Consider the following 19,012-nt stretch of genomic DNA (forward strand, 5'->3'; position numbering starts at 1 on the left):
ATATATTTTTTTCTGCATCTACCTCTGAAAAAATATTGGGCTTCTAGCTGTGTGTGGGACTTGTTCTATTAATCCATCTATACAGACCTCCATCAGGTTGCAAACTGAATATATTTTTTTCTGCATCTACCTCTGAAAAAATATTGGGCTTCTAGCTGTGTGTGGGACTTGTTCTATTAATCCATCTATACAGACCTCCATCAGGTTGCAAACTGAATATATTTTTTTCTGCATCTACCTCTGAAAAAATATTGGGCTTCTGGCTGTGTGTGGGACTTGTTCTATTAATCCATCTATACAGACCTCCATCAGGTTGCAAACTGAATATATTTTTTTCTGCATCTACCTCTGAAAAAATATTGGGCTTCTAGCTGTGTGTGGGACTTGTTCTATTAATTCATCTATACAGACCTCCATCAGTTTGCAAACTGAATATATTTTTTTCTGCATCTACCTCTGAAAAAATATTGGGCATCTAGCTGTGTGTGGGACTTGTTCTATTAATCCATCTATACAGACCTCCATCAGGTTGCAAACTGAATATATTTTTTTCTGCATCCACCTCTGAAAAAATATTGGGCTTCTAGCTGTGTGTGGGACTTGTTGTATTAATCCATCTATACTGACCTCCATCAGGTTGCAAACTGAATATATTTTTTTCTGCATCTACCTCTGAAAAAATATTGGGCTTCTAGCTGTGTGTGGGACTTGTTCTATTAATCCATCTATACAGACCTCCATCAGGTTGCAAACTGAATATATTTTTTTCTGCATCTACCTCTGAAAAAATATTGGGCTTCTAGCTGTGTGTGGGACTTGTTCTATTAATCCATCTATACAGACCTCCATCAGGTTGCAAACTGAATATATTTTTTTCTGCATCTACCTGTGAAAAAATATTGGGCTTCTAGCTGTGTGTGGGACTTGTTCTATTAATCCATCTATACAGACCTCCATCAGGTTGCAAACTGAATATATTTTTTTCTGCATCTACCTCTGAAAAAATATTGGGCTTCTAGCTGTGTGTGGGACTTGTTCTATTAATCCATCTATACAGACCTCCATCAGGTTGCAAACTGAATATATTTTTTTCTGCATCCACCTCTGAAAAAATATTGGGCTTCTAGCTGTGTGTGGGACTTGTTGTATTAGTCCATCTATACTGACCTCCATCAGGTTGCAAACTGAATATATTTTTTTCTGCATCTACCTCTGAAAAAATATTGGGCTTCTAGCTGTGTGTGGGACTTGTTGTATTAGTAAATCTATACTGACCTCCATCAGGTTGCAAACTGAATATATTTTTTTCTGCATCTACCTCTGAAAAAATATTGGGCTTCTAGCTGTGTGTGGAACTTGCTCTATTAATCCATCTATACAGACCTCCATCAGGTTGCAAATTGAATATATTTTTTTCTGCATCTACCTCTGAAAAAATATTGGGCTTCTAGCTGTGTGTGGGACTTGTTCTATTAATCCATCTATACAGACCTCCATCAGGCTGCAAACTGAATATATTTTTTTCTGCATCTACCTCTGAAAAAATATTGGGCTTCTAGCTGTGTGTGGGACTTGTTCTATTAATCCATCTATACAGACCTCCATCAGGTTGCAAACTGAATATATTTTTTTCTGCATCTACCTCTGAAAAAATATTGGGCTTCTAGCTGTGTGTGGGACTTGTTCTATTAATCCATCTATACAGACCTCCATCAGGTTGCAAACTGAATATATTTTTTACTGCATCTACCTCTGAAAAAATATTGGGCTTCTAGCTGTGTGTGGGACTTGTTCTATTAATCCATCTATACAGACCTCCATCAGGTTGCAAACTGAATATATTTTTTTCTGCATCTACCTCTGAAAAAATATTGGGCTTCTAGCTGTGTGTGGGACTTGTTCTATTAATCCAAATATACAGACCTCCATCAGTTTGCAAACTGAATATATTTTTTTCTGCATCTACCTCTGAAAAAATATTGGGCTTCTAACTGTGTGTGGGACTTGTTCTATTAATCCATCTATACAGACCTCCATCAGGTTGCAAGCTGAATATATTTTTTTCTGCATCCACCTCTGAAAAAATATTGGGCTTCTAGCTGTGTGTGGGACTTGTTGTATTAGTCCATCTATACTGACCTCCATCAGGTTGCAAACTGAATATATTTTTTTCTGCATCTACCTCTGAAAAAATATTGGGCTTCTAGCTGTGTGTGGGACTTGTTGTATTAGTCCATCTATACTGACCTCCATCAGGTTGCAAACTGAATATATTTTTTTCTGCATCTACCTCTGAAAAAATATTGGGCTTCTAGCTGTGTGTGGGACTTGTTCTATTAATCCATCTATACAGACCTCCATCAGGTTGCAAACTGAATATATTTTTTTCTGCATCTACCTCTGAAAAAATATTGGGCTTCTAGCTGTGTGTGGGACTTGTTCTATTAATTCATCTATACAGACCTCCATCAGGTTGCAAACTGAATATATTTTTTTCTGCATCTACCTCTGAAAAAATATTGGGCTTCTAGCTGTGTGTGGGACTTGTTCTATTAATCCATCTATACAGACCTCCATCAGGTTGCAAACTGAATATATTTTTTTCTGCATCTACCTCTGAAAAAATATTGGGCTTCTAGCTGTGTGTGGGACTTGTTCTATTAATCCATCTATACAGACCTCCATCAGGTTGCAAACTGAATATATTTTTTTCTGCATCTACCTCTGAAAAAATATTGGGCTTCTAGCTGTGTGTGGGACTTGTTCTATTAATCCATCTATACAGACCTCCATCAGGTTGCAAACTGAATATATTTTTTTCTGCATCTACCTCTGAAAAAATATTGGGCTTCTAGCTGTGTGTGGGACTTGTTGCATTAGTCCATCTATACTGACCTCCATCAGGTTGCAAACTGAATATATTTTTTTCTGCATCTACCTCTGAAAAAATATTGGGCTTCTAGCTGTGTGTGGGACTTGTTCTATTAATCCATCTATACAGACCTCCATCAGGTTGCAAATTGAATATAATTTTTTTCTGCATCTAACCCAGCCAATAGTTTTGGCCTAATACCACAGTTTGGCCACTCAGCTCTGCTCGGTTCCCATCCATTGTTTTTTTGTGCAAACAACTCCAGAGTTGTGAATTAGTTAACCACCAAAATGAGTGGAAAAAGGCCTGCTGCTGGTGGAAAGGGGAATAGGCGTGTTGGGAAGGGGAAAAAAGGTTGTGTCCGTGGGGTAGGTGTTAAAGCAACAGTAACATCTGCAGAAGAAAGACCATCTTCCAGCCAAACTAAAATGTCTACTTCTTTTAGCGGACAATGTGATAAGATCCCTTTCTTACGGCCACGCCAATCGCTACAAATTCCAGATGAGGCACAAAAACAGCAGGTGCTTCAACGGATATCAAGTGCTCCTTTAAGTGGGCTCTCCTCCACATCAACTTCAACATCACAAATACTCCAGTCCTCAAAGGTGTCACCCCAATCGCACTTGCTTCCTCACAGCTCCCAAATCTCCAGCTGCCCGTCTGAGTATGAGGTAGAACAGATGGTTGAGTCTGCAGAGCTGTTTACTCATACTATAGCCTGGGAATCAGGGGTCGACTCCAGCGCTTCTGTGAATCCAGACGAGGAAATGATCTGCACTGATGCCCAGAATCTTTATGAGTCGGATCCAGGACCAGACGCAGAAGGTTCTGACCATAATGTAGACCCTCATTCCCAAACTGTAACTCCTGTTGGTGGAGACAATGAGGAAGACGATGATAAGACTCAAATACCTGATTGGAGCGACAACTTTAGTTTTTTGTCAGGGCAGGAACAGGTTGGCTCTGAGGACGACGGGTGTGATAACGCACAGGGTGATGATGATGAGTTTGGAGATCCCACTTACTGTCAACCCACAGTCAGCCAAGAGATGAGGTCAGCAGAGGAGGTGGAGGAAGATGCTAGTGACGACGAGGTCAGGTTGCGCCTTCCTGGACAGAGACGTAGTACTGGAAGCACGTCAACAACTGCATCCTCAAACACAACTCTGCCTCTCACCACAAGTCGTGGTGGCTTTTCAGGTCGCATGGGTGCTAAGCCTTGCATAGCCTGGGCATTTTTTCAGATCGATAAAGATGACCCAACTCGTGTTATCTGTAACATTTGTCAGCAAAAGCTAAGTAGAGGCCAAAAAATACATAGTTTGAGTACTTCATGCATGAACCGGCACATGGACATGAAGCATAAGTTGCAGTGGGAAGCTCGGTGTGCTACAATGCGGCCTAGCCGGCCGGGCCAACCGCCATCTGCCATATCTTGTGCATCCGCGGCCTCTTCATCCTCTGTGACTGGGGGGACAGCAGTCACACCTGTTTTGGGGCGCAGACCTGCCACCTCTTTACCCGCAACAGCCAGCGTGATTGGCAGGTCATCATTTTCTTTGGAGGTGGTAACACCAGCTGGTGTTGAGCGCTGTCCGACATCGATAGCACCACCTTTGGATCAAGGCAACCTAACATGTCCGCCTGCATCTTCCTCACAGACCGGCAGTTTGCCGGGGACACCCTTATCAACCCCGTCTAAGCACAATAGCCTGCGCTCGGTCCCTCAGATGTGGACAAGTAAAATACCATTTCCTCCTAGCCATGAGAAAGCTAAGAGGTTGAATTTCACCATCTGCAAGCTCTTGGCTACAGAAATGCTGCCTTTCCGCCTGGTGGACACAGAGGATTTTCGAGACCTTATGTCCATCGCAGTGCCCCAGTACCAGATGCCCAGTCGGCACTACTTCTCAAAGAAAGGTGTGCCTGCGCTCCACCAGCATGTCGCACACAACATCACCGCTTCTTTGAGAAACTCTGTGTGTGACAGGGTGCATTTCACCACAGACACTTGGACGAGTAAGCATGGACAGGGGCGTTACATGTCGCTGACTGGGCACTGGGTAACTATGGTGACAGCAGGACAAGGGGCTGCTGTCCAAGTCTTGCCGTCCCCACGAGTTGTGCGTCAATCCTCTTTATGTAAAAGTTCCTCCACTGCTTCTGCCTCCTCAACCTCCTCTCGGTCTTCCACCTGCACCCAAAGCCTGTCTGGTCATGCCACAAGCTTTCTAACTGCGCAGAAGGGATCCTGCACACCTCCTTACTATGCTGGCAGTAGGGCTCAACGTCATCAGGCGGTTTTTACATTGAAATGTCTGGGAAATGTGAGTCACACAGCTGAGGAGTTGTGGTCAGCTCTGGAGAACCAATTTCATGAATGGTTGTCTCCACTGGACCTGAAACCAGGGAAGGCCGTGTGCGACAATGCTGCAAACCTGGGTTCGGCCCTTCGCCGGGGCAATGTCACACACGTGCCTTGTATGGCTCACGTGTTGAATCTGGTTGTCCAGCAATTTTTAGCCCACTATCCCAGACTAGATGGCCTTCTGCAGAGGGCACTGTCGCTGTGTGCTCACTTCTGCCGTTCGCATCCCGCAGCTCAGCGACTTACATCTCTACAGAAGTCGTTGGGCCTGCCACTTCACCGGCTAAAATGCGATGTGCCTACCCGGTGGAATTCAACTCTGCACATGTTGCAGCGACTGTGGCAGCACCGACAAGCCCTGGTGCAATACGTTCTGACGTATAGCCTGGGCCAACGAGATTCAGAGGTGGGGCAAATCACGCTGGAGGAGTGGTCTCAGATCAGGGACCTATGCACCCTTCTGCACAGTTTTGAAATGGCGACGAAGATGTTTAGTGCTGACGATGCCATTATCAGCATGACTATTCCGGTGATTTACATGCTGGAGCACATGTTAAACAGAATTCGGAGTCAGGTGGTGGCACAAGAGGAGGTGGAGGAAGTAGAGGAGGAGGAGTTGTATGCGGAAGGGCTAACATCTGCAAGGTCCAGACGGTCGGCAGCACCAAGGCGGCAGGCATGTGAGGGTGGGGGAGATGGTTTTACCAGGGCGCATGGTAGCAGCCAAACTAGTGAGGAAGGTGCAGGAGCCCAGGAAGAAGTGGAGGACGAACTGATGGAAGACTCATCAGATGAGGGAGACCTTGATCACATTTCTGTTGTGCGAGGTTGGGGGGAGAGGACAGAGGAAGGAAGCATGATTGTTACCTCGCCACCAACACAACAGGGACTTGGTGCTCCTGGATGCGCAACACACATGAGTGCCTTCTTGCTGCACTACCTGCAACATGACCCTCGAATTGTGAGTATTAGAAATAATCCTGACTACTGGGTTGCCACACTGTTAGATCCCCGGTACAAAAGTAAATTTGCAGAAATTATTCCTGCCATAGAAAGGGATGCATGCATGCAGGAGTATCAGCAGAGACTGTTGCAGAATCTTACATGTGCTTTTCCACAAAATACCAGTGGTGCACGTAGTGAATCTCACAGTTCCAACTTGCCAACCGTGGGACCGTCAAGTGTTCATCACTCAAACCGTAACAGAACCACAGTATCTGCTGGTAACATCAATTTTGCGGAATCATTTCACCACTTTTTTAGCCCATCCTTTGCAAGGCCACAGGAGACAAGAAGTCTGACACATAGTCAACGCCTAGAGACGATGGTACAGGAGTATCTCCAAGTAAACATTGAAGCCACGACTGTGTCACTGGACCCTTGCTCTTTTTGGGCTTCCAATCTGGATAAATGGCCGGAGCTAGCCACTTACGCCTTGGAGATCTTGTCATGCCCCGCAGCCAGCGTTCTGTCTGAACGTGTGTTCAGCGCTGCTGGTGGTGTGCTGACAGATAAGCGCACGCGGCTCTCCACTGATAATGTAGACAGACTCACGTTCATAAAGATGAACAAATCATGGATCCGAAACGACTTTTCTACCCCTGTGTCATCCTGGGGAGAGTAAAAGCTTGATGATTGGTTAAAATCACCCTACCAACCGTTTTAAGCTTTCAAATTACTAATCATGTTTATCTGTATCTTGGCTGGAAAATAATTTGGGCTTTGTAGCAGTGTGCAGCACTGATCCTATTAGGCCATCTATACTAAAGCTTCACCAGATTTAAAATTAATAATAATTTTTAGCTGCATCTAGCCCGGAAAATAATTTTGGGGCTCCGAGATGCGCAAGACACATAAGTGCCTTCTTGCTGCACTACCTGCAGCATGACCCTCATATTGTCAGAATTCGAACTAATCATGACTACTGGGTTGCCACACTCTTAGATCCCCCAAACTTTTCGATCAACCTTTTCATTTTAATAAAGACCAAAAAAATGGTCATTTTTGAAATTATAAGCATTAGCAGGTTGTTAGAAACTGAAATCAAACAGTTTTCAACTCAAAACTTTATTCTAGGTGATGTTACATTTTCACATAGGACCCCTTGTTCGAAAGGAGCTTCTGAACTCTCTCGTCCATTGAATTTGTCAGGTTTTGGATGGTTTCTGCTTCAATTGTTTTGCATGAGGACAGAATACCCTCCCAGAGCTGTTGCTTAGATGTGAACTGCCTCCCGCCATCATAGACACTCCTTTTAATGATGCTCCAAAGGTTCTGAATGGGGTACAGGTCAGGGGAGCATGGGGGTCACACCATAAGTTTGTCCCCTTTTATGCCCATATCAGCCAGAGATGCAGATGTTTTATGTGCAGCATGAGATGGTGCATTATCATGCAGAAAAATGATCTTGCTGTGAAATACACGGTTCTTCTTCTTGAACCATGGCAGGAAGTGCTGTTTGAGAAAATCCACATACATTATGGAGTTCATCTTTAGCGCCTTCAGGGATCCTAAAGGGGCCGACAATCTCTCTCCCCATGATTCCAGCCCAAAACATTACTCCACCTCCTCCTTGTTGGCGCTGTAGCCGTGTTTGCGTGGGGTGTCCATCAACCAGCCATCCTCCACTCCATCCATCTGGACCATCGAGCGCTGCACGGCACTCATCCGTGATCAAAACAGTTTTGAAATCAGTCTTCATGTAATGTTTGGCCCACTGGAGCCGTTTCTGCTTGTGTGAAGTGGATAGAGGAGGTCGACAGGATGGCGTATGCACAGCTGCAAACCTCTGAAGGACCCTGCATCTTGTTGTTCGGGGGACGTTGGAGGCACAAGCAGCTTCAAAAACTTGTCTGCTGCTATGACAAGGCTTTTTTGCCGCTGCTCTTTCAACCTGACGTAATTGCCTGTAGGAAAGAGTCCTCAATTTGCCCTTATCAGCACGCACACGTGTGTACTGTGAATCAGCTACATACTTCTTGATTGCCAAGACACTTCATCCTGATCATCGCACAATGTTGATTGTAGTCATGCCTTGACCTAAACACTCCACAATTTGTTGCTTCTCAGCAGCCGACACATCCTTTTTCTTTCCCATTTTGGCAGAAAATGTAGGCTGCTTAATAATGTGAGCCAGCCTTCTTAAGTAGTCTTGCCTTTCATTGGACACACCTGCCAAACTAATTAGCACAGGTGTCTGCAATTGCTTACAGTGATATAAAGAGCCCTGACACACATCACCATCAATGAGTTTAACTGACAAACAAACAAATTCTTCCCTTATCACTCCTAAACACTTTTTACATAATAATTTGGAACGCAGTGTACATGTGCTTTTCCACAAAACACCAGTGGTTCACGTAGTGAATCTTACAGTTCTAACTTGCCAACCGTGGTCTGTATGGAGTTGTTCAATAAAGGGCCCAAAATTAAGATAACATAGATGGGAGAGGTCTCTATGAATAGGAATTCCTAAGTATTTGATACCCTGTGAGGGCCAGGCAAAGGGAAAGTTGGACGGGATGGAATCCTATATGGATTTGGGGAGGGAGACATCAAGGGCCTCAGACTTCGCTGCATTGATTTTAAAATTTGACCATGTAACAAAGTGATCTATTTCAGCCATAACAGCATGGATGGATATGTGTGATTGAGTGATATATACTAGGACATCATCAGCAAATAGAGAGCACTTGTACTCGGTGCCTCCCACCTCAATCCACCTAATATTGGGGTTATGGCGAATTGATGAGAGCAGGTGCTCCGTCACTATGATGTATAAGAGAGGGGACAGAGGACATCCCTGCCTTGTCCCACTGGTGATTGTGAAAGGTGATGAAAATGTTCTGATGCACCCCCTGAGCCTTGGGACACCCGGAGCCGGACCCTTTTTGGTGGATGCTGGTGGTTGTAGTCTTCGTGGCGGCGACCCGGTTCCGTGGCTCAGGGTGGTCAAACCAGTGGCGGAAATATTTATGTGGTTTTGATGTTTAAATGTCCGACTACGCCACCCGTGGATTGCGGTCAGAGTGAACCGCCGCTGCAGGGCAGACCGCTGAGGCTGGTGTTGTGGGTGCAGCAGAGCGTAGCATAACTCCCCACGGGAGGAGTATAGCCTCAGGGCAGTGTATGCGGAGGATGGGGGTGATGGTGCAGGGCAGCAGCAGTAACGACACGGAGTCAGTGATGCAGTCCAGGGCCTTTACTCACAGTTCTTATTATCCAGACCATGTCTGCAGGTAACGGCTGCCCACGTCGTACTGTGCTCACCAGGTGAGGGGCTCAGACAACTCCCAGATAACTTTGGAGCGCTTCACAGGACCCCCTTTGTGTGTCCTTTGTCTGGCCTTTCTTACCAACCCTTCTGTCCGGCTGCCTCGGGCCTCCTCTTGGTAAACTTGGCGCCAGTTTCCCTGACCCTATGTGGTGCCTTCCTAGCGGGTGTAGCGAGGGGCTGCGCCACATAAAATGTCACAGCCTCCGGTTTCTAGCTGAGGGTCGTTTCCTGCCTCCACTAGTTTCGGGGACCGGTCTCCCCCTTTGGCCTGACCCCTCCACGCAGGTGGATTCGGGCGTGCGGTGGCGACTCGCCCGTCCGCACCCCTGGGATCCCTTCATTCCTCGTTCCTGGAGCCTTCTCCGCTCCTCTTCCTTCCTTCTCCCTCTTCCAGGCCTGGGCCTCTGTTACTAGGCCCGCCTCCGGAGCAGAGCTCATGCAGAGCCCCTGCTCCCTGCCACTTCTGCTCAGACTTCTCTGCACTGAACTAAAATGGTGCCCACCTTTTATACTCCCTTCTCAATGCACCCAGGAACTGCTTCCTCCCTGCTCCTGCACTACAGGGTTCCCCTTCCTCAGTGTTCCCTCCCCCCACTCCAGCCAGGGAGAGGGACTGTCGTGCCCATCTCAGAGGCATATTGGTCGCCCTGCCCCACGGCAATGTGGTGTAATGCATGCAGGTGTCGGGTCCTGATCCACACTCCATCCTTACTTGAGAGTGAGATATCACACCTCTGGGTGAGGTGCAATACCTCTGTAGCAACCGAGCCCTCAGGGTGCTACAGTTCCATTTATCTTCAGCCTAGGTGACGTATTGTGATACAGGGCCGTGATTTTGGCTATAAAATGGTCCCCTAGACCCCTACCCCAAGCTTTTTAAGAGAATCATATATGGCGTGCCAGGAGACTCTATGGAATGCTTTCTCAGCATCCAACGAGAGTATCTAATTACAAATTTTTAACTGCATCTAGCCCAGGAAATACTTTGTGCCTAGTAGCAGTGTCTGCTAGTCAGTGGATTATCCCGGCTGTTAAGCAAGCTACACCACCTGTAGTTTAGACACTTAATTTTTTCAAAGGAAATGCTTCGGGACCATGGGATACTCAGTGAAGAGCATCAGGAGGCACCCCAAGGCATAGGGGCTGGGACTGGCAGTAGGATGCCTTGCGGTGGACAGCCGAGCTCGATCCTTATAAAAGCTTTTTAACTGCAGCAGCTTTAGTGGACGCTACTGGAGCTGGAATTACGCGGCTGCTGGCATGAGACTTGCCCTCCAATAGATCCTTATAAATGGATTTAAAGTGTATTCATTCAAATTAGAGAGACAATTTAAATTAAAAAGCTTAGAGCTGTCTCCACCACAGGGGGGCTCGCTCGACCCACCAGCGGACAGGCACCAGTATTGGGAGAGGGGGGCTGGCCATCAGGGTTCACCGCGGCTCTGGCACAAACCCGGCGACACGGAGGTGGCACGGGCAGGAGCGGACTGGCCGTGTCGGCTTCTCACTTTTTGGATTTTAGAAGGGCATGACATGCCTATATCTGTGTCTCCCCCTCCTTTTACTCCTCCACCTCTTTTATTTTCGCATGACTATATGTACTTGTCACTTTTCCATGTGTTAGTTATGTCTTCTGAGCAGTTTGTCAGCTTTTGGACACCTTTGAAGGTGTTTTCTATGTGTTTCTATGTGTTTTTGTTTGCCTGCCATTGGTTTTAACGGTGTTCGAAGGTGTTCGACGAACAGTACGACGAACAGTTCGGCGAACACACGGGTGTTCGACGAACCGAACTGAACTCGAACACTACGGGGGTGGCTCAACACTAGTTGTCAGCACTAAACATCTTCGTCGCCATTTCAAAACTGTGCAGAAGGGTGTGTGGCGCCCCTGAGGGTTCAGTCGCCACAGAGGTACTGCATCTCACCCAGAGGTTTGGTATCTCACCCTCAGGTAAGGAAGGCGTATGGCTCGGGACCCTAACACCTGCATCCAACACATACCCGCAGTGGGGGTAGGGCGAGATTGCTCCTAAGGGAGTGCACAGTCCCAGGTCCCTAGCTGGTGGGAGGGTCCTATGTAGTGGGTGTGGGTGGAGAAAGCAGCTTAGGGGAGTACATGACAGGGAGAGTATAAGTAGGAAGAGATCTTAGAAAGAGCAATCCAGTCAGAGGAGGAGACGTGACAGGAGCAGAGGCTCTGCATGAGCTCTGCTCCGGAGGCAGGCCTAGCCTTGGAGGCCCAGGACTGAAGGAGAGAAGAGAGGAGTGGGAGCAGGAAGGCTCCAGGAACCGAAGGGACCCTAGGGGTATGGGCCGTGCAGAAGGCCACCAGTACGCCCGCAGCTAACAGGAGGTAGAGGGGTCAGGCCATATAAAGGGAACCGGTCCATCAACTAGTGGAGAAACAGCAAGGCTCAACTAGAAACCGGAGGCTGCAGCATTTCATGTACTGCAGGCCAAAGTCCACACCAGTCTCACTAAGAAAGTAGCCACATAGGACCCAGGGGACGGAACACATGTCGCCCGCCAAGGCCCGAGGATACCGGATAGAAGTGTCACTGGGTGTGAGGTGCTGGGAGAAGGCCAGAGAAAAGACACACAGAAGGGGGTCCTGCTAAGTACTCCGGAGCTATCTGGGGGTGGACTGAGCCCCTCACTGAGTACGCACAGCACGACGGGGGAGATTGCTCTGGTACCTGTAATCTGGGCTGCAACAACTGTGAGTAAAGATCTTGGGACTGCATCACACGGACTCTGTGTTCATTGCTGACTCCCTGCACTACAACCACCATCATCCACCCACACTGCCCTGAAGCTACACTCTTCCTGTGGGGAGTAATAATACCATTGCTGCAAAACAACCAGCTTCAGAGGACTGCTCCGCAGCGGCGGCCCCTTTTGGCCGCACTCCACTGGTGGCTTAGACGGACATTATAAAACCCATATATACAAATTACCCTTGGACTGACCGCCCTAGGTCATGGACCGGGTCGCCGCCACAGTGACTACAACCCCCAGCGTCTACCGGCCCGGCTCCGGGTACCCCACGGCCCAGGGGGCGCATCAACTTCATAGGTCCCTGATCTGAGACCACTCCTGCTGCGTGATTTGCCCCAACTCTGGATCTCATTGGCCCAGGCTATACGCCAGAACATATTGCACCAGGGCTTGTCGGTGCTGCCACAGTCGCTGCAACATGTGCAGAGTTGAATTCCACTGTGTCGGCACATCGCATTTCAGCCGATGAACTGGCAGGCCCAACGACTTCTGTAGAGATGTAAGTCGTTGATCTGCGGGATGCGAATGGCATAAGTGAGCACACAGCGACCATGCCCTCTGCAGAAGGCCATCTAGTCCGGGATAGTGGGCTAAAAATTGCTGGACAACCAGGTTCAACACGTGAGCGATACAAGGCACGTGTGTGACATTGCCCCGGCGAAGGGCCGCACCCAGGTTTGCAGCATTGTCGCACACGGCCTTCCCTAGCTGCAGGTCCAGTGGAGACAATCATTCATGAAACTGGGTCTCCAGAGCTGACCACAACTTCTCAGCTGTGTGACTCACATTTCCCAGACATTTCAAAGTAAACACCGCCTGATGCCGTTGAGCCCTGCTGCCAGCATAGTAAGGAGGTGTGCAGGATTCCTTCTGTGCAGTTAGAAAGTGGGTGGCATTACCAGACAGGCTTTAGGTGCAGGCGGAGGACCGAGAAGAGGTTGAGGAGGCAGAAGCAGTGAAGGAACTTCTAGATAAAGAGGATTGACGTACAACTCGTGGGGACGGCAAGACTTGGACAGCAGCCCCTTGTCCTGCTGTCACTATAGTTACCCAGTGCCCAGTCAGAGACATGTAACGCCCCTGGCCATGCTTACTTGCCCAAGTGTCTGTGGTGAAATGCACCCTGTCACACACAGAGTTTCTCAAAGAAGCGGTGATGTTGCGACATGCTGGTGGAGCACAGGCACATCTTTCTTTGATATGTAGTGCCGGCTGGGCATCTGGTACTGGGGCACTGCGACGGATATAAGGTCTCGAAAATGCTCTGTGTCCACCAGGAGGAAAGGCAGCATTTCTGTAGCCAACAGCTTGCAGATGGTGAAATTCAACCTCTTAGCTTTGTCATGGCTAGGAGGAAATGGTCTTTTACTTGTCCACATCTGAGGGACCGAGGGCTGGCTGTTGTGCTTAGACGGGGTTGAGTAGGGTGTCCCCGGCAAACTTGCCGGTCTGAGAGGAAGATGCAGGCGGAAAAGTTAGGTTGCCTTGATCCAAAGGTGGTGCTCTCGATGTCGGAGAGCGCTCAACACCAGCTGGTGTTTCCACTTCCAAATAAAATGATGACCTGCCAATCACACTGGCTGTAGCGGGTAAAGAGGTGGCAGGTCTGCGTCCAAAAACATGTGTGACTGCTGTCCCCCCAGTCACAGAGGATGAAGAGGCCGCGGATGCACAAGATGGGGCAGACGGTGGTTGGCACGGCCCGCTAGGCCGCATTGTAGCACAGTGAGCTTCCCACTGCAACTTATGCTTCATATCCATGTGACGGTTCATACCTAAAGTACTCAAACTATGGATTCTTTGGCCTCTACTTAGCTTTTGGTAACAAATATTACAGATAACACGAGTTGGGTCATCCTTATCGATCTGAAAAAATACCCAGGCTATGCAAGGCTTATTGCCCATGCGACCTGAAGTGCCACTACGACTTGTGGTCAGAGGCAGAGTTGTGGTTGAGGATGCAGTTGTTGACGTGCTTCCAGTACTCCGTCTCTGTCCAGGAAGGCGCAACCTAACCTCGTCGTCAATAGCATCTGTGATGCCCAGCTGCACTTGGTATCACAGAACCTAGAAGAGTGCATTGATGGAATCCTCCACAAGAGGCCCCCATAAACATTCACACATCTCCACCTTCCACCTCAGACAAGCAGAGGGAGCCCGTTAGGGATATAAATAGGGAAGGTGGAGCTAGGCAGTTCTGTTCCTCTGAAGAGTTCCTGCAGTAGAGAAGCCTAAGAGAGTTCAGTCTGCAGTGGAGCTCAGTCTAGTCTAGAGAACTCAGTTAATAGTTCAGCAGTGGAGCACGAGGCTCCTGTTAGCTAGATTCAGGGAGCCCAGTTAGAGCTTAAGGTGTGCCGGCGCCATAAGATCGGTGAAGCGCGGCAAGTTGCCGTTAGTGTGTATAGCCTAGTGAGGGCCCGAGTAGGCCGAAGGCGAGTGGAGAGTTAGTACATAGGGGGCAGAGGAGCTTAACCAGCTCACCCCAAAGCATTAACCGGACACCGGATCCGAGATTACCGGGATCTCTATGACCCAGTAAGGCATAACCGGAATCCCTGGAGAACTACAAGTCCAAGGATTGCTAAGGTGCTGATACGTAACAGAGCCAGTAGACGCTTAGGCCCCCCATACTGGAAGTGAACTTCAAGACAAGGCCCTACTACATGGTCAGCCAGCGCAGGACAGAGACAAAGTTAGGCCTAGTTCCAGGCAGGTCAGAAACTTACTACGCAGAGGCAAGAAACAGGAAGCCCTACACCCGCTCATTGGGGAGGATCCTGATATGCACCCTTCACCCTACCGTGCTCCGGGATGTGCCTGAATTTCCACCAGTAGAGGTACTGAAGTGACTACCGTGTCCGTTCCCGTTCTTGCTCTGACCCAGCTGGATCTCGCCGGTCCTGCATTCCCCCTGCATACGCTTTTCTGAGGCTTAGCTCCACCTGTGGGGAGCTATACCATCGAGCTGCCTTATCACCGGCCTCAGTGGACTACTGCAGCGCTGGTGCTTCTCACCAGATACCACAGGTGGCGTCACAAACTCTTATAAAATAAACAATTATCCACACTTTTAAAGACTGACCCCAGGGTACGGGCCCGGGAGCCGACAACCGCGACATCCCAAAGGCCAGGCAAAGGCCCGGATACCGAGTCATCCCCATCCCCTGGGCTAGTCACATCCTCCTCTACCTCTTCTGCTGACCTCATCGACTGGCTGACTGTGGGTTGACAGTAAGTGGGATCTCCAACCTCGTCATCATCACCCTGTGTGTTCTCACACCCGTCGTCCTCAGAGCCAACCTCTTCCTGCCCTGACCGAAAAGTCAAGTGTCGCTCCAATCAGGCATTTGAGTCTCATCATCGTCTTCATCATTGTCTCCACCAACAGGAGTTACAGTTTGGGAACGAGGGTCTACATTATGCTCAGAACCTTCTTCATCTGGTCCTGGATCCGACTCATAAAGATTCTGAGCATCAGTGCAGATCATTTCCTCGTCTGGATTAACAGAAGCTCTGGAGCAGACCTCCGTTTCCCAGGCTATAGTATGAGTAAACAGCTGTGCAGACTCAACCATCTGTGTTACCCCATACTCAGACGGGCAGCTGGAGACTTGGGAGCTGTGAGGAAGCAAGTGCGATTGGGGTGACACCTCTGAGGACTAGAGTATTTGTGATGTTGAAGTTGAGGTGGAGGAGAGCCCACTTGAAGGAGCACTTGATATACGTTGAAGCACCTGCTGTTTTTGTGCCTCATCTGGAATTTGTAGCGATGGGCGTGTCCATAAGAAAGGGATCGTATAACATTGTCCACGAAAAGAAGTAGACATCTTAGTTTGGCTGGAAGATGGTCTTTCTTCTGCAGATGTTACTCCCCCCCACCGTGGGGGGGCTCGACCCACCAGCGGACAGGCACCAGTATTGGGAGAGGGGGGCTGGCCGTCAGGGTCCACCGCAGCTCTGGCACAAACCCGGCGACACGGAGGTCGCACGGGCAGGAACGGACTGGCCGTGTCGGCTTCGCACTTTTTTGGTTTTTGAAGGGCATGACATGCCTATATCTGTGTCTCCCCCTCCTTTTACTCCTCCACCTCTTTTCTTTTCGCATGACTATATGTACTTGTCACTTTTCCATGTGTTAGTTGTGTCTTCTGAGCAGTTTGTCAGCTTTTGGACACCTCTGAAGGTGTTTTCTATGTGTTTCTATGTGTTTTTGTTTGCCTGCCATTGGTTTTAACGGTGTTCGACGGTGTTCGACGAACAGTTCGATGAACAGTTCGGCGAACATACGGGTGTTCGACGAACCGAACAGAACTCGAACACTACGGGGGTGGCTCAACACTATCCCTGACAAGGGCTTTTAGTATGATGGTTCTGCTTCAGCACCAGTATGAATCGTTATACTGTGCACACACACCTGTACAAGCACTCTCTCCCTCCAAAACGAACTGTCACAGAGCTGTGCAATGGCATCAGTGTGTCGAGCGTGGTGCCACCTGCTGTTTTATAATCTATGATGATGCAAGACGACCAGCCAATCACAGTAATGCCACTACCAAGATGGTAACGACATTACAGTGACACACAGGCAATCCCTGCATGCTCATTTGCTGCGTGTCAGGCGCCAAAGCTGTGGGGCTGGGAATCGAGTTTGAAATTGAACATCGCCCAATTGCTCACTGAGTAACGAGCATATCCGTGCACCGTGATACTCGAGTGATAACAGAGTATCACCGAGCACATTGCTCATCTCTAGTTGTGATGTATCTGTCATTAAAAATAATTACAGTGTAATGACATCAAAGTGTGTATTTTCAAGTGTGTAAGTACAGTACAGACCAAAAATTTGGACACACCTTCTCATTTAAAGATTTTTCTGTGTTTTCATTACTATGAAAATTGTACATTCATACTGAAGGCATCAAAACTATGAATTAACACATGTGGAATTATATACTTAACAAAAACGTGTGAAACAACTGAAAATATGTCTTATATTCTAGGTTCTTCAAAGTAGCCAAGAGTGTGCAAAGCAGTCATCAAAGCAAAAGGTGGCTACTTTGAAGAACCTAGAATATAAGACATATTTTCAGTTGTTTCACAATTTTTTGTTAAGTATATAATTCCACATGTGTTAATTCATAGTTTTGATGCCTTCAGGGTGAATGTACAATTTTCATAGTCATGAAAATACAGAAAAATCTTTAAATGAGAAGGTGTGTCCAAACTTTTGGCCTGTACTGTATATCACTTATAGACCCATATAGAGACGACTAAAGCCACCAGATGTTTATTTTGCCAACTAGAAGGAAAGTAGAAAATTAGAAATACAAATTGAAAGTAATTTTAAGATTGATCACATTTTCATCAAGGCCTAGGAATTTCAGTTTACTCTATTAATTTTGAGCTATATTAACATTTGCTGTTAAATCCAGGTGGTTGTCAGATGTTATTCTATAATATGCTAGATGAATACATATTGGAGGTTTAACATAGTAAAAGCCATAGCAATGAATAACCCCTAGAATTCTGTAACCTTCAAGATCAGATTTATGTAAACCGTCTGAAATAAAAGAAAATTTTTATTTCAGTTTTCACAAATAAGGTTTACTGCTCACTTTTCCATTCACAAGTTATCTTCCTTAAAGATTGACAGTCATTTTATTTTTTTTTGTTCCATAAATCAATAGTAGACATGAAAATAAGAAACTGTATATCTTATTAGAGAAAACTGCTTCTTTCTCCTCTTATGCTGATCATTTACTCTCAAAATTCTCAATTCGCAAATCTATTATCACTGAAGACTGAGTTTCCAATTACTGAGATATGAGGTGACAGTTGGTGCTCATGAAGTTCTATGTAGAACTGTGTCATTTCAGGAGACCTTGCAGCAGAATGTCTGTGTATTTTTCTAGCTCACCCATTCATAAAAGTTTAAAATCACCAACAGCCATCTTTTATCTCAGTAATGGGAAAATCTGTCTTCATCAAATACAGATTTTACAATTATACCTATGATTGAAAGTGAAAGTTCAGTCCAGGAGGTAAAAGAAGTAGATTTCTCTGTTAAGATACATTATAAAGTTGCTTATGTTCATGTTTAACAGTGATTTATGAGATAAAAATTAAAATAACAATTACTTTTAAAGGCAATCCGTCACCAGGTTTTTGTTAACCGCATCTGAGTTCAGCATAATATAGGGGCAGAGACCCTGATTTCAGCCATGTATCACGTACTGGGTTGCTTTCTGTCATTTTGATAATATCACCATTATATCTGCAGTTCTCAGAATGCAGAGCTCTGAATAACCCTTAAAACACCACTGATTGGAATCTTTCTATGTACACTGTGCATAGGCAGAAAGTTGCCAATCAGTGGTGGGGGTGGGGTTACAAAGAGCTCATGAATATGGAGGACTACATGACAGCAGGTTTACTAGTCATCTAGTAATAATCTACTGCTGATAAAATAGTGATTATATCAAAACTACAACAAGCAAGCAGCCCAGTAAGTGAAACATTGTTGGAATCAGGGTCTCTGTTTCTACATTATGCTGCTCTCAGATGAGGTGGAAAAACCTGGTGACTGCAAATAACCTTAAAAAATAGTTTTTGAAGAGTCTTTTGTAGCAGATCTCCTCCAAAAGACTCATGAAAAATCCCTCAAAAACACTTAAAGACACTCCTTATTCATTTCTATTGAAAAACAACTTGCTGTTTA

Source organism: Phyllobates terribilis, unplaced genomic scaffold (assembly GCF_046119375.1).
Source record: "Phyllobates terribilis strain yellow unplaced genomic scaffold, ASM4611937v1 Scaffold_7__3_contigs__length_470593459, whole genome shotgun sequence".
NCBI classification, from domain to species: domain Eukaryota; kingdom Metazoa; phylum Chordata; class Amphibia; order Anura; family Dendrobatidae; genus Phyllobates; species Phyllobates terribilis.